The following is a 14,635-nucleotide window of genomic DNA, read 5'->3' as shown; positions in this document are numbered from 1 at the left end:
GAATGACAGCAAGGTAAAGGACTGTAACTTTCCTTCGCTCTTCAGGTGCTCCTCTCTCTGACTCTGAATTTAATCGAACTTCTGACAGCATCCATCATTTTAATTGGATCAAGTGTGAAGTAAATAAGAGCATGCTGTCTTATTAAGGAACACAGTGCTGGTTTGGTGGCACGGTATCTACCCCTGTCACGTTTCTGTACACAAACACACTAATACTTCGAAACTAATGCAGTTGGCCATTTTCAACACAGAATAAAGAATACATCGTTTTATTACTCAGTACAAATAGACAAAAGTATGACAATACCACAGTGTCGTCGTCCTTTCCTTTTCCTCCCTGGCGCCACTGTATGATACCAGCATCTATAACAATCCACACTACCCACCCCCGCCCCGCTACCATTTAAGTAGCGGGCCCTCAGGTGGGCGCCTGAGGAACGGGAAGAAATGCGCGCGTCTCATGCGTAGGAGTCCACAGCTGCATGGCGCGTCTGCTTCCTCTGCCTGTAGACATGCTGCCATTCAACGCCTCATTACCATGGAGGAGAGGAGCAGAGGATGGGTGAAGGTAGGCTGAACAGACTGCAATCAGCTCCCTGTTGCTGTTCTTTTTTTTATTTCCCTGCACCGCATATCGTATTTTAGCTTCTGCATGCTCCATAGCCTCCAGCACCAAAAGTTACCAGGAGCTGATAAGTAAAATAAAAACACTCACTTTGATAATAGCGGAGAAGTTGAATCGACAAGTACAAGTGACATACTATAGATTTTACACGCCCAAGTGCTGCTATTATACCATCTCTACTGCACTGTATGAAGTTATGCACACATAACCGCTGTCTTTTGCCATTATGCGTGTCAGTTATTATGATTAATTACCTTTCTCTCCTGACCTGCATAAAAACGTCTGCACTATAGGTTTACTGCCAGCTTCAAAGTGAATATTGATTTTGTGGTGTTGCCTGTGCAGCCTTTATTAGCCTAAAGGTGGACTGTCACCGCGACAGTACAGCAACCCTTGTGCAGTCTATGTTTGACGTTGTTGTATTTAACCATATTAGCAGACCATTTGTAATCGCTTGTCTGTGTTGATGACCAGGATTGTGTGTAAGAGGAAAATGAAATGCAGGAATAAAAAATAAAAAACAAATATACCTCAATTATTTGCTGTCAAAACAAGACACGCAGAAGATGTGATGAAATGATTCTGTTTATTATATTGGCAGGATATTGTTGTAATTGCGTTGCCTTAGATGGTGGGTTTCAAAGCATACTTGCTAAGCAAATATCGTAACAAGATGGATTTTCATAGGCGTCTCCTGTGTTTCAGCGCTATTTAAAGTTTGGCCATAAATTAAGCCGTAATGCATTATTCATGACACCACTTCTAAACTCTCCTGGGGGGGGGGGTGTCTCTCTCTCTCTTCCTCTCTCGTTCTCCCTCGCCTTGGAAACTGTCTACATTATCTTGCTAATGGTCTGAGTCAATGAGTGCTCTTACACTCGCACATGTCAAAGCCACAGGATCGTACAGGTTGTTGAGACAGAGTTAGCGGCGAATTAATTGCCTCTTCGGGGTACAGCGCTGCACATTGCATGTAAATTCAAACAGGCTGAATATTATTGTGGTCTAAACACTGATGATTTGATTTAAATGCCAGACATCTTTCCACATTGGTTTTCCTTTATCATAATAATGTCGATTACAGCTTGCCTGCGGTAAAAATAGCACTTTTCATTCCGCGGCGATACAGACAGTGGTCTAACAAAGAATATTTCTCGTTCACAAGACTCTTCGGTCTAATTTTCCTGCCCAATAAAGTGAGCCATGAAACAACTATTTTGCTCCCAGATCCCTGGTTTTGTGCAGCCAAGTCCGGGCAAGTGTGAGTGATAAACACAGAAATGAGAGACAGCGAGGTAAAGCACTATAGAGGAAAACAACAACCATTTTCGTCGGGGCGCGTAGGCGAGCCGAGGGTAGTAAATGCGGAGTTGTGAATGTATCGTGGTGTTCCTCTCAGTGGGGGAGGGGTGGATGGTGGACAGAGCCGGGCGACTTACCAGAGCCGACCAACGCTGAAAGAAGGAGGAGGGAGAAAAGAAAAAAAAAAGTGTTGACAGCAATTTCACCACAGGGTGGGAGCACACACAGAGCTCCCCAGGTGACCCGGCCCATACACAGTGTCTGATTGTAGTAAATTGTGGTGCTGTTTTTAGTACACAAACAAACCTCACTGTGTCTGGCTGCTCCGCTCACTGAGCAGGTTTGTTGAGGACAGAGGAGACCGTATTGTTGCATGTTACAGTTTTTATGTAAGGTGTGTCACATATTACTTATACAGTGCTTTTTAATGAGTCTATAAATAAGTTTGATATTCTTCCAAAATAGCGTTATTCGATGATGTAGGTGTGGTAGAAATGTTTATAAATCTAAACTAGAGTATGATTAAAAAAAATTGTCAGGTATGTAATTAGTACAATATTCAAATCCATGAGCAATGCAATATTGAACTGCTCAGGTTTGTTTTGCACTCTCTCCAAACTTACATTTTTTATATCTCGTTTTATCAAACATTTAAGAGTTATTACACCGATACGCTGTATGAAAAATGATGAAGCATGGCTGTCCTAATAGGCTGTGACATCTCATCTGAGATCCCCCCCCCCACCACCACCACCATCTTAACAGTGTACTCGGTTTCCAGAGAGAAAAAGTATTTTCCTCCTATCTCATCCATCTCGCTTATGCAAATGAGCATCTTAATTTGTTTAGGGGCAGAGTCATACGGGGGATAGGAGAAAGTACAATCTTGTTAACCTTAATGGGGGAATGTTTTCAGCCCTGTTAACCAATACAGAGGCTGATTTAGTTTTGCTGGGAGCAGGAATGAGGAGGCTGATAGAATCGGAATCTGACCATGGCATAAGAGAATGTTGAAATACTGAAATACTGGGGTATTTATTATTACAAATATATCTACCTCCACCGAGGAAGAAATGTTTGAATGGCTGTTTGTGTGTTTATTAGCTGGATTACTCAAAAAACTACAGAACTGATTTTCTTGAAACTTGGTGGAAGGATGGGCTGAAGGCCGACGAAGAATCTATTGACTTGTGAAGCAGATATGTTTAAAGGGCGGAATCAGGAAAAAAAATTTTTTCACTTTCTTTGACATTGCAAGATATTTTTGTGAATTTCTCAAGAAAAATGCAGACATTGTAATGAACAAAAGGATATGCAGAGTGTTATTGTAATGTATGTATCTGATCTCAACACATGTATAAGCAATATGTTGATGAAGTGGACACTGAAGTAAATTGCACAATCAACAACAACCAATGCATCACACAGTCCACTAAGTTCCTGTACCTGCAGCTCATTAGATTCTTTGTGTCACTACTCACATGCAACATAATGCATACAATAAAGTGACCCCACCGTGCAGATAACCATGGAGAACAATCCTCAGCAGAAAGTAACAATAATGATCTCAAATGGAACAGAGAACAAAAGGCTGAGGCATAATAACTCTAGCTACCACTGACCCTCCTGTGATAGCCCTGCACAGCGAGAGGGCACGAGCAGAATAATTAAAGTCAGTTTAATCAAAGGTATTTCACTGTGAATGTCCACTCGCTGTGTGGTACCTCAAACTCTTTTCTACTTCTTTCTTTTCACCGTGTGCAAAAGCGCAAGATGAATTTTCGTCCCTTCTTCCTCTTTTTTTTTTCTCCATGATGAAGCTGTCGGTGAAGTCATAAAAGATCACCCTTCTTATAAACATGCACTCACACACACACAGCCATGTTTTTAGTACAATGTATTAATGCATGTGCAGCTTCTGCACTGATAATGTGATTTTTCCCGGTGTGTACTTGCATGAATGATGTTTAAAATGAAATCTGATTAAACAATAATTAATCTAAGATTTCATATTCATTTGCACATGCATATGAAACTCTCGAGAAGACGTGCAAGTGGTGGATTTTCTCACGATTTATCCCATCATAACACAGTTGCTATCTCGATATTGCATCATTGTTTTATGATTGTGAAATGTCTGTCTGTGTTGATGATAATCCCATATGTCTAAACTTGAGATCACTGGATCTTTCTTTCTCCACTCCACATTGCAATGTCCGAATATTTTCTCATGATGTAAGGAAAATAATGCTTGGTTTGTCCAGATCATGAACAAAAACCTGTCATGATCGTCATTAGAAAACAAAACATTCAACAAGATATTCTGGCCTCTGTGGATTTTAGCAACTTCTTATTTAACAAAATCATCAAAAGCTTTATATTTTTACACAAACTCTGAAATCCTCATGTGTTGTAAACTATCTAGTGAACTCAGTCAAGAATTTATTGTAGTTTAAAAAAAGTAAAAGTTTGCAATCAATACAGAAAATAAGCCGGCTGGAATCTAACTCTCAAATGAAGGTACGTCAAATGCCACTGGGCAGTTATCCTGCCAAAGCTTATGCATGTGCAACTCTAACCTTTAACACAACCACCACCCACGACCTCTCTTTCTAACTCTGTCTCTGCAGCAGTGTGCTCCATCAGTTGAGCCTGAGAGTAGAGTCACACCAGCACGCTCCACTGGACCCTGTGAAAGGATGCCAGCTTAGTGTGAAAAGCAGCCCGAGGGACTGTGTGTGTGTGTGTGTGTGTGTGTGTGTGTGTGTGTGTGTGTGTGTGTGTGGCAGGTAAGTGGACATCCAGGTTATCGCCTTGTAGCGATGCCAGCTACTGTGGATCATTACCTGTGCACTTTGATGGGTGTGACATTCACCTCGCAGTCACCCGCTCACAACACACATGCATGCACGCACACGCACACACACACACACACACACACACACACACACACACACATATATATATATATAGAACCTATATTTGGTGGCTGGTGCTGATACCAATATTAGAGGGTAAAACATTTCTAATACCAATGTAAAAATATATATCTTCACAGTTAAATAAAAATTGGCAATGATTCCCAAGATGTATGAAATCTGTATATATTATATATCTACAATGTCACAGAGATTTAAATGAGGCTTGATATTTTATAATTCAACCATGAACTTTATTTTACCAATGTTGAGCTGTGTGTCATGTCTGTCCAGCTCATCTCAAAAAGTAAATTCACTTAGCATCAATGGATGAGCTTCAGTTTGGGACCAAGATGTCGTCGAGTCACATTCCCATATATATAAACTTTTCCTAAACCTTATGATCCATCACACACTTCATCGCCGCTTTAAGAACACTTGCGACCGCAGTTCCTTCTAATAACTTTAGTTTTTAACCGTTAAAAGTGAATGATTAAAGTTTTGAAATGAAAAGACTATTGAGATGCCATTAGTCAATCTGACGGTAATTCGCACTCACTGGTTTTGGATTCCGTGCACATCTTCTTGTTGTATCAGCCCACGGTGTCTCTGTGTGAGCATTGGAGCCATCTGTTGGGGTAAACGTGTTGTCAGAAACAGTGAAAGTGAGATGGCAGCGAAGAGACGTTCGCCCTCAGGCTCTTCCTCTGTCATCACTCCTAGAATCCCGCTGTGCAGACCATGAACATTAACTTCCCAAAGCACTCTGGGTAATCACTTGCCGCCTTACACTAGCCAAAACAAAGATTGCAGGGGATTTTCTGATGCGCACAGTTGGCACGCGGCGCAGGAACTGACAGTGAATGAACGCTTCATTCAAGAGTGTTTTTATATAAACAGCCAGTGTGGAAAATCAGGGAGACATAATATAGAAGAAGTGACTTAATTTGTAGAGAGATCAGCGTGGCAGATCTTTTGTTGATGCTCAAGCTAATGAATGCTTATCATTAAACCATACCAATCCCTAGTAAGTATTTCTGTCCCCCGGGGCAGCGTTTGGCATCAAAACACAATCTGTGGCACAATGCTAAGGTGAATATATGGAGGCTCTAATCCACTCCAACACTTTCTTTGTTCCTGCGCTGCATTTTCTGCTATAAAGACCTGCAGCACCGAAACATCTGCCACAATACAAAAACAGACAGGCTGATGTATGAGGAAGCAGACGAGCATCTGTTGAGGATATAAACAGGTAGAGGTAGGTAGAGAGACAAACAGTCAGGTGCACACACACACACACACGCACAATCACAAGTGCATCAAGCCCATGCAGCATCACAGGCCCATTTATTTTCTTCAAACTCCATCTGGACATGAGACAAATAGAGTCATTTCCCGGCCAGTGAGGTGACTATAATTTGTTTGCTTGCACGGCCGTAATATTCAGTTTCTCTCCAGGTTAAAACACAATTACTTCCCGGCAAACACGACCGGACTAAATCCACCGCAGCACACTGTCGTGCCATCTGTTGCTTGCTTGCAGTAGGATGTGAGCATGGCTGGAAAGATGGATGTTGCACAGAGACGAATCGACGCCCTCGTCATTTGGACAATCGGTGGACATCAATGAGCATACAAAGTTCACAAACACATTCGTGCATAGATGGCAGACAAAAGAAATACAGGCAGATGCAAAGTGGAGAACAGTTCTCGCTGCAATCTGGGAGAAAAGAGAGCAGCGTCAAGTTGTTCTCCACTATGAGACTCAATACATATGGAATGTGTTTTCGACCTCGGCTCAGCTGGATGCCCAATCACCTCAAAGTGTCTTCGCTTGATTCTGCAGAACTGTCGACTTCAACCGGAGAGTGATAACTTTTAAGGAACGATTTCCCACATCTGCAAGAGAATCCTCCATCTCCTCATGCTGTACCTACCGCTGTTTTGAATTCATGCGCTTCCCAAAGACTCCTGCAATAGCTTTCATCTAAAATATTATGGCACTGAACCTTTAAAAAACTGTGACATTGTTGAAACTAATCTAAAATGGCTCAAGAGGAGAACTGTAAACATAATCCGTTCATTGGATTTACAGTATCGTCTCCATGGCCATAATAAAAAGTGGAAGAAACACCAGAGGGATGTTGTCGGGTTCTGTTTTACATTTGGCACAGAAAGAGAGAGTCCTCGTGGTAACTGCAATCAGCTGCAGCACTTCCAGCCCTTTGTGTGTAGAAACCACGGCAAAACATGGCCCCTTTCTCATCCCAAATTACACCTTCTATTGGTGCAGCCCACGAAGAAATTAAATAAATACAATATGCAAAACCATGCCTAAGCTAATTAGCAGAAGGATGCCTCACAATGAATCAAGAATACAATTAATCAGTGTGTGTGTGTGTGTGTGTGTGTGTGTGTGTGTTACCGATGAACACATGCTTGCTTTTTATTGGCGTTCTCTTTGTTTCGCCTCTGCTAATCTTCAGCCTTGTGGTTTTTTTCGACAACATTGTTCTATGAAATCAGTTATTTGCATGCTTTACAGTTTTGCATACACACAAACAGAAGCAATGTGGGTTTGTTTTAAATGCTTTTCTTAAAATAGACAATGCATTTAAAAAAAAAAAAGAAAGTCTTGTTAATCATATTTCCATCCCCTGGGCAGGTAACGCATAACTCACTGCATGAGATAAGGCTCTTACATAGAATTTCAGCTCAGATCAATGGGAGGAGTTTGTCCGCAGTTGGATCCTTTCCAGATGCAAATCACAATGTAATGATGTGGGCCTATTAATAGATTAGATACAGCCTCGTCTGCTGTAATTTATTAAACATGATTAAACATCTTGGCAGCAGTTGCAGTCGTGCTAACCCAGCCTAGAAATGAAACTCCCTAACTTCTCATACTTAGAATCAATTAAGTCATCAGTTTGATTGTGTTTTTTTTTTGTTTGTTTATTATAGTTCTTTAATTAAAAAGTCTTGTTGATTTATAGTAAGTCTGAGAAAAGCATCACCACATGAGGCAGTAGCATCTTCCCTCATTAAGCAGTGTCATTTCGTGGAATTGCTTCTATTTTACTAAAGCTCATTTCTGAGCAAGAAATCATTAGGGATAATTATTACTATTTGGTTGAGATCCAGATATTTGAAAAAGTGATCGCGAAGGCACTCTGCATCCATTATGGTTTCATTCGGTATCATATTAATCCCCATCTGTACCAAGAAGTCTGTGATCACATGACCAGTCACGTACACTGGGCATGCACGTCCCTTTTTGCTCAAATAATAGCTTGTCTCCTACGTATGTAAACAGTTGTATTATTGTATAATGTAAAATTTAAGCACAAAAAAACATGGCCAACAACGCTTGTAATCTATTATCTATGTTGTGTTGGTAGCCAGGACTAGGACTTCTTCTGGAAGGGGGTCATGTGATGGGAGCCTGGCGAATCAGCGAAGGCTACGTCATGATGGTAAAGATCCAATCAGTGGTTGTGAGTGTCAACATCATCGTTTCCAAACATCTCCGTTTCTGCCCGTAAACGCAACCCCAGCGTTTCCAAACTGAAACGGGGCCAGCAACAATTCCAAGCATTTTTAATTTTCGTGGCTCTAAAACTCAGGACTAGTGTGGATTTAGCCTTGATCACACAACTCATAGTTTTCCCTCCTCGTTTAAAAAAAAAAAAAAAGCGAATAAAAAGCCTGATTTTGAAGGATGACCACACCACAAAACCACCACTGATGTCTGACTTGCTGGGGTCTGTGGAAACTGTGTGACAGTGAAAAGCGGAGTGCATCAAAGTGTCACCCGCAACAAAGAGAGCCTTATGGCCGGCTGCTGATGCTCTAACGTGTACCACTAACCCCGAGACCCTGTTGGCCGTCGGCACATCAGAGCGGAGACAGACAGCAGAGGAGAGGCTGGACCTCATCTCACCTCTCAAAGAGCTCCGTGACCCTGTTGCTCCCAGCTGCATTCATGCCGCCTGACACCGAGTTCAAAGTAATTTCTCCTCTGTGTCCGTGTGTGTGTGTGTGTGTGTGTGTGTGTGCATGTTGTGTGTATGTGTGTCTGTATGTGTGCAGAAGGGGGGGGGAGTAAATTAGGGTTTTTTCTTCAGGGTGCAGTGTGTTTGTTTTCGTGTGCATGGGGGGTTGTGTTCTTGCGTACACTATACGTGTGTGTGTGTGTGTGTGTGTGTGTGTGTGTGTGTGTGTGTGTGAGAAAGTGGATGCTTTGAACCCTTGTGTACTAATGTGTTTGTACAGTATGTGTCTTTGCAAGTGTGTGTTGAACATCTGTCACTGCAGCCTGCTCTCTGGTCGATCCGTCTCTGTTGGAAAGAAAAATATTCCCTCTTCGGCTGCTTTATAGTGGCAGAATGATATTTTACACATACAATGAAAAGGTATAGAAACTCATAATATGCCACTAAATGTCTAATCTTAAGGATGTTTTTTTTCTGTCATCAGTAGAGACGGTGTGACATGAAAACGCCTCAGATTGCTTTTAAAGGGAGGAGAGCAACCGCCTCATAAAAGAAACTATAAATAGAGTCATTTACATAGAGTGATAAGAAAATAAGTTTCTCCCCTGTGTGCTGCGTTTTTTTTAAGAGGAGGTGGAGAGAAGTGTGAGAAAGAGAAAAAGGATGAACAGATGTAGGTTGATGCACCTCAGAGGAGTCGTCTTAACCTCATTCTCTCCCTTCCATTTATTCCAGCACAAAGGCATTCGCTTCTGTCTACAAGATCCATTTAACACATGAGTGGCAGCGAACTCGCACAGTGCAGGGGGGGGAGGGGGGCTCATAAAATTGATGTACCTCGACATCAGCTGACCTCTGTGAGATAGTTCTGTCTGCTCAAGCTTTCTCTGATACACGGAGAAAGACTCTGTTGTTACAATCAAACATGCCAGCTTCCACCCAAAAACACACGTTACACTGAGAAACCATATTGTGCATTCACAACTTTGTTATTATGGAGGTAATAAATCATCTGTTTGAGAGGAGCGAGGCATCACTTTCATCGGAGGGGAATTTGTATGGAGGTCTATTTGTTGTTGGGGGTTTTTTAAGTGGATAGATTTCACAATGTAGACAGAGGCAGGCTCAAAGAAGCTCCGAGGAGCAATCCAACAGAATGCTGGGGTTAAATAATACTTGTCAGTATTCAACAGGAGCAGAAAGCGAAGATGTATCAACAAGTTGGATTCTGACAGGGTCGAGCCACATGAAAAAGGGGCACTATTAGAAGTAAACTGCTGATCTCCGCGGTGCTTACTCAGAACTGACGACCACAGATGTTTTTGACAACTTCTTCCAAAATTGCTCTGCTTCCAAACAGATTTGCATGTGAATTGGCAAAGATGGAGGCTACATGTCACATTCACTTGAACAGAAATCACTGTACAAAACAGTTTGTCACTGGTTCTCTGGATGTGCACGAATGCTGTAATCACTGAAGGATTACATTTTATATATATATATTTCATATATCGTGGTGTTGAGCTGTGGTATCTGCTGATGCACTCACCTCACCAATTGGAAGTATGTTTTAGCTGTCAATCATTACATTTCACCCAATTTTTATCGCATCAAAATACTAACAGGAATTGCACTTAGTGAGTGTATATCTCCGCCAAGGCCCAACAAGACCACGAATGAAACCACATTCAAATTCAATAGATCTAGATTTTTATTTACACCAAAGTACAGACTCATTATTATCAATATCATCAAATGTGCCAGATTGTTTTCATCAAGGTCCATGAATTACTCTCTGAAAAAAATCAATGAAAATGTGCTCTCTCATGTTAAAAAAAGTGAAGAAATGGGTTCTTCCCTGACGTTTATCGCATCCTCCCACCAAGTTTCTGCCCAGGAGCTGTTGCACAATTAAAACCAAACTTACTGGAAGAATAAACACAAACATCTGTGTGATAAGAATTACCTTAAATGTCAGAAACCAGTTTTGATTCAAATGTATTTATCAAGACCTTTGACTTTTTTTGGCCCATGTCCAATCTACTGATATGGAATGGAAATGTTTGTGACCTATATTTCAGGAAGCCAACATGTCATCCATCTTTGTAAACAGTCTATAGACATATATAAACACATTTGAATACTATTTGTTATATAATGTTGTACTATAATGTCGCATATTACTAGTTTTGTTTAGATGTCTCTGCCTGTACTTCATTAACGCTGTGTTCTAACTGCACACGCAAAAACCTTGAGTCACACCTCAGAAGATGTTATAATGCATTGACACCGAATCGAAGGACGAGCTATCAAGTGTTGACTTCCCTGGCGTTCTTTCAAAGCCCACATTAAAGCCCGAGACCTTCCATGTCATTGCCATGAAACTAAAGCTTTAATTTGTCATTGTGCGCCGTGCCAGCAATATTTGTAAGCAGAGGAAATAAATAGGACGCAAATGAGTTCCTCTAAAAAGAGCCACGGCACATAGATGTGAGCAGAAGTAATTGACAAAACATTTCTCAATAGGCTTTTCATCGTGGCTGACTGAAATGGTGGCTGAATTTCTGCTACCACATCAATTAGTAAAACTTCTTTCTCTCGCCCTTTCTTTCAGTGCTGAAATTGCCACCGCCTGGCACAAAGAGAAAAGCCTTTTATTACGCTTGTCTTTCAAACAGGCTGTCGACAAAACAAGTTTTCCGCCTGCAGTAGCAGACTATTTAAGACCTGAGAGGGAGGAAGACACAGCAGTCACGGCACCTCTCCGGAAAAACTTGAACTGGGTGTGACAGCATTTGCATCATGGGCTCTTTTTCCCATATGGTGACGTGAAGATAAACAATGGACGTACGTCTCTCTAAAGAAACAGGCTGAGGACATTTCTAAAAGAATAACATCAGTGTATTTTGAATCCAACGGTTTAAATTAAAGACAGTTAACTCTGCCATGATGTTAGTTTGTTGAAAGCATTACACAAAAGCTACTGGATCTTGTGAGTCAAGGAAGAACCCGCAAAAGTGTTTAGTGTGGATACGGATCAGCAGGCAGATCCAGGAATTCTTTTTCCATTTCTTTAACATTGCAAGATTGCCAGTTTATTTTACTTCCAGAAGAGTTGTCACTAACATCTTTGTACATTTGTTTCTTCCATCAATAATTTACATATTCATATTCTCATATTTTCATTAAAAGCATTCGGGTGGGACGCATGAACTCTAAATAGATCTCAACAGATTATACATTAATTCAGTCTAGACAAGGAGAAATGTGACAAATGTGTTCTTTTGATTTTGAGGATCAAAAATGCCAGAGACAAATAGAACTAATCTTTCTTTCTTTCTTCTTCTTTTCTCTTTTCTCATTCTTTTTCTTTTTTTCCTTGTCAGATTAGGTTCCGCGGCATCAGGATCATCCAGCATTGACGTGGTTAATAGTAAAAACAGCTGCCACTGTGTGTGTGTGTACATGTCCACATGTGTCACACAGACCTCGCTCCCCTGCGTCTTCCACACAGCCGCAAGCTCAAAGCAGGGCTGATGGCATTAGACTGCACGGAAGCCAGAGAACCAGCTGGCCACCAGCTCCCAGTTGCCCTCCCAGCCCCGGGACAGGCATGAAAGGGCCCCTTAGACCTCTGGGGAGTGCTTAGTGTCTTGTCGGCCATTGTGGCCCTAATGGTCCCCCGCAGTCACACTCAGCATTCATAGCCGGCCATTATACTGGAGCGAAACCAATCGCTTCGCTACGCCTGTTGGAGTCAAGAGTGGACGTAGCCTCCTGTTGAAACTTTGACAGCAGGTAGAGCTCAGTCGGAGTGTCTGGCTTGTTTCTCTCCACATCCCTCACTTTCCCTCGACTTTCTTTCTGTTTGCTGAGCTCCTTTGCCCCCCCCCCCCCTCCCCGCCCACTCCCTCTCTCTCTCTCTCTCTGGTCAGGATTGTAGGGGTTGACAAGCCCCGTCTAGGCCCACCAGTACTCGCCACCTGTCCGACTTCCAGCGGATGAAGGGTCACACAAAGACACAGCGGACATCCATAAGTCTGGAGGGCAAACTAAGATCCTGAGAGGCTGCTCGGAGCTCGGAGCTAAATTGATTTTCCACACTTACAAGCTTGGGATCATTCTATTTGATTTAGGTCTGATTTTTGTATTACATATTTACAAGCTGGGAGTCTTTTAAACAGACAGACTATAATATTCATCACATGATAGAAATGACAACTCAGGTTATCACTGCCACTGTAATATCTTATATTACTACCAGTAAAATAAAGATCCTAGTCGTACAAACGTGATATCATTGGAGGTGAAGACCAAAAGGCATCCTCTGAGCTGCTTCTGCTTCTTTTTCTTCTTCCATCATCCAGTGCTGTCTTAACTTACTGCAATAGATCTGCAAGTCTGAATTCTTCTTAAAAATGTCTTCACACTGCAAACAAACTGACCTATAGTATAGAACCAAACAAGGTAGGTGTGAAAGCTCCCTTTGCAGTATTCATTGTGAACTCTCATTGAGGTTGATTAAAGGCTCACTACAGGGTGCCAGATAATAGCATTTATTACAACACTAGAGAGAGAGCAGAGGAAATGACATCTGAGTGGAATGACAAAATAAGCAATTCCTCGCAGAGATCACACGAACAGCAAAGCGCAGCAAACGGCTAATGTGCGGCGCTTCGTCAGAGTGTAAACCACACATCTACGGCCTCAAAGTCACCCCATCAAAGCCGCTATCAACTGGGCGGTGAAGCACTTTGATGTCCCAACTGTCTCTCTCAGGTGCACGCGGGCCAATTAGTGTGAGTTTGCTTTGTGCGGTGGTTGTACACTCGTGACCTGACGCTTGATGTCACTGCAAGTTCAAAGGGCTGACGGTGTCAAAGAAAGTCCCTGTGGGGTCTACATGAGTGAGAGCGCAGCCTCTGCTATGCAAACACAAACCCACCCCCCCGAAGCCACGGAGCTGCAGGCAGGGGAACAGTATCATGTTGAGCTGGTGAATTTCTAATGCGTAGAGGAGACAAGTGCATGTGCTCATGTGCTCACACACACACACACACACACACACACACACACACACACACACACACACACACACCCCTTCGGGAACTGCAAAATACAAATGTGAAAGTACAAGCCAAACACACACACACACACACACACACACACACACACAAAGAGGTGAGGAGGAGACTTTTGAGATTAATTCAGGTTTTTGTGCAGGGAGGCAGGTAAAGTGTGGATTGAAAGCAGCAGAGTAGAGAGAGATTTTGTCTGCAGGGAGGGAGGGATGATGGGAGAGTCAGAAATGCTGTTTGAAAAGTTATATCGATTGAACACATGGCTCCAATTCAGCAGTGCAGAAAGAGAAAACTTTTTATTATCTTCCACTGCACTGTGCCTTGTAGAACTGTGCAGCAGTAAACGTCATTTAAACCGGAGGATGTCCTAAATATCCTGATAGGACTTAATAAAACATGGGGGTGGTTATATTTTAACGATCTAGGACTTAAGTTTGAACATTTGTAATATATGGTCCAGACTAATGAAAACAGTTTGTCTCGTGAAACACCAGTCATCCTGCTCCATCGGGGAGCCATCAACAAAGTCTCATTTTGGGGTTCGGACCGTTGCTTTCAAGAAACACTGCAGCACTGCGACCCCTGAAAGACTCATTTCTGCCACTGTTGATTTCATTTTTTTCAAAACAAAGCTCAGCAAAAAGACATTCCATGTGGGAATGCAAGCAATAAAGCTTCAGGAGTGTGTTTGGATTTCTTTGAACAATTGCAGTC

This window comes from Paralichthys olivaceus, chromosome 20 (genome assembly GCF_024713975.1).
Source record: "Paralichthys olivaceus isolate ysfri-2021 chromosome 20, ASM2471397v2, whole genome shotgun sequence".
NCBI classification, from domain to species: Eukaryota; Metazoa; Chordata; class Actinopteri; order Pleuronectiformes; family Paralichthyidae; genus Paralichthys; species Paralichthys olivaceus.
Note: the sequence above shows the minus strand (reverse complement) of the source record.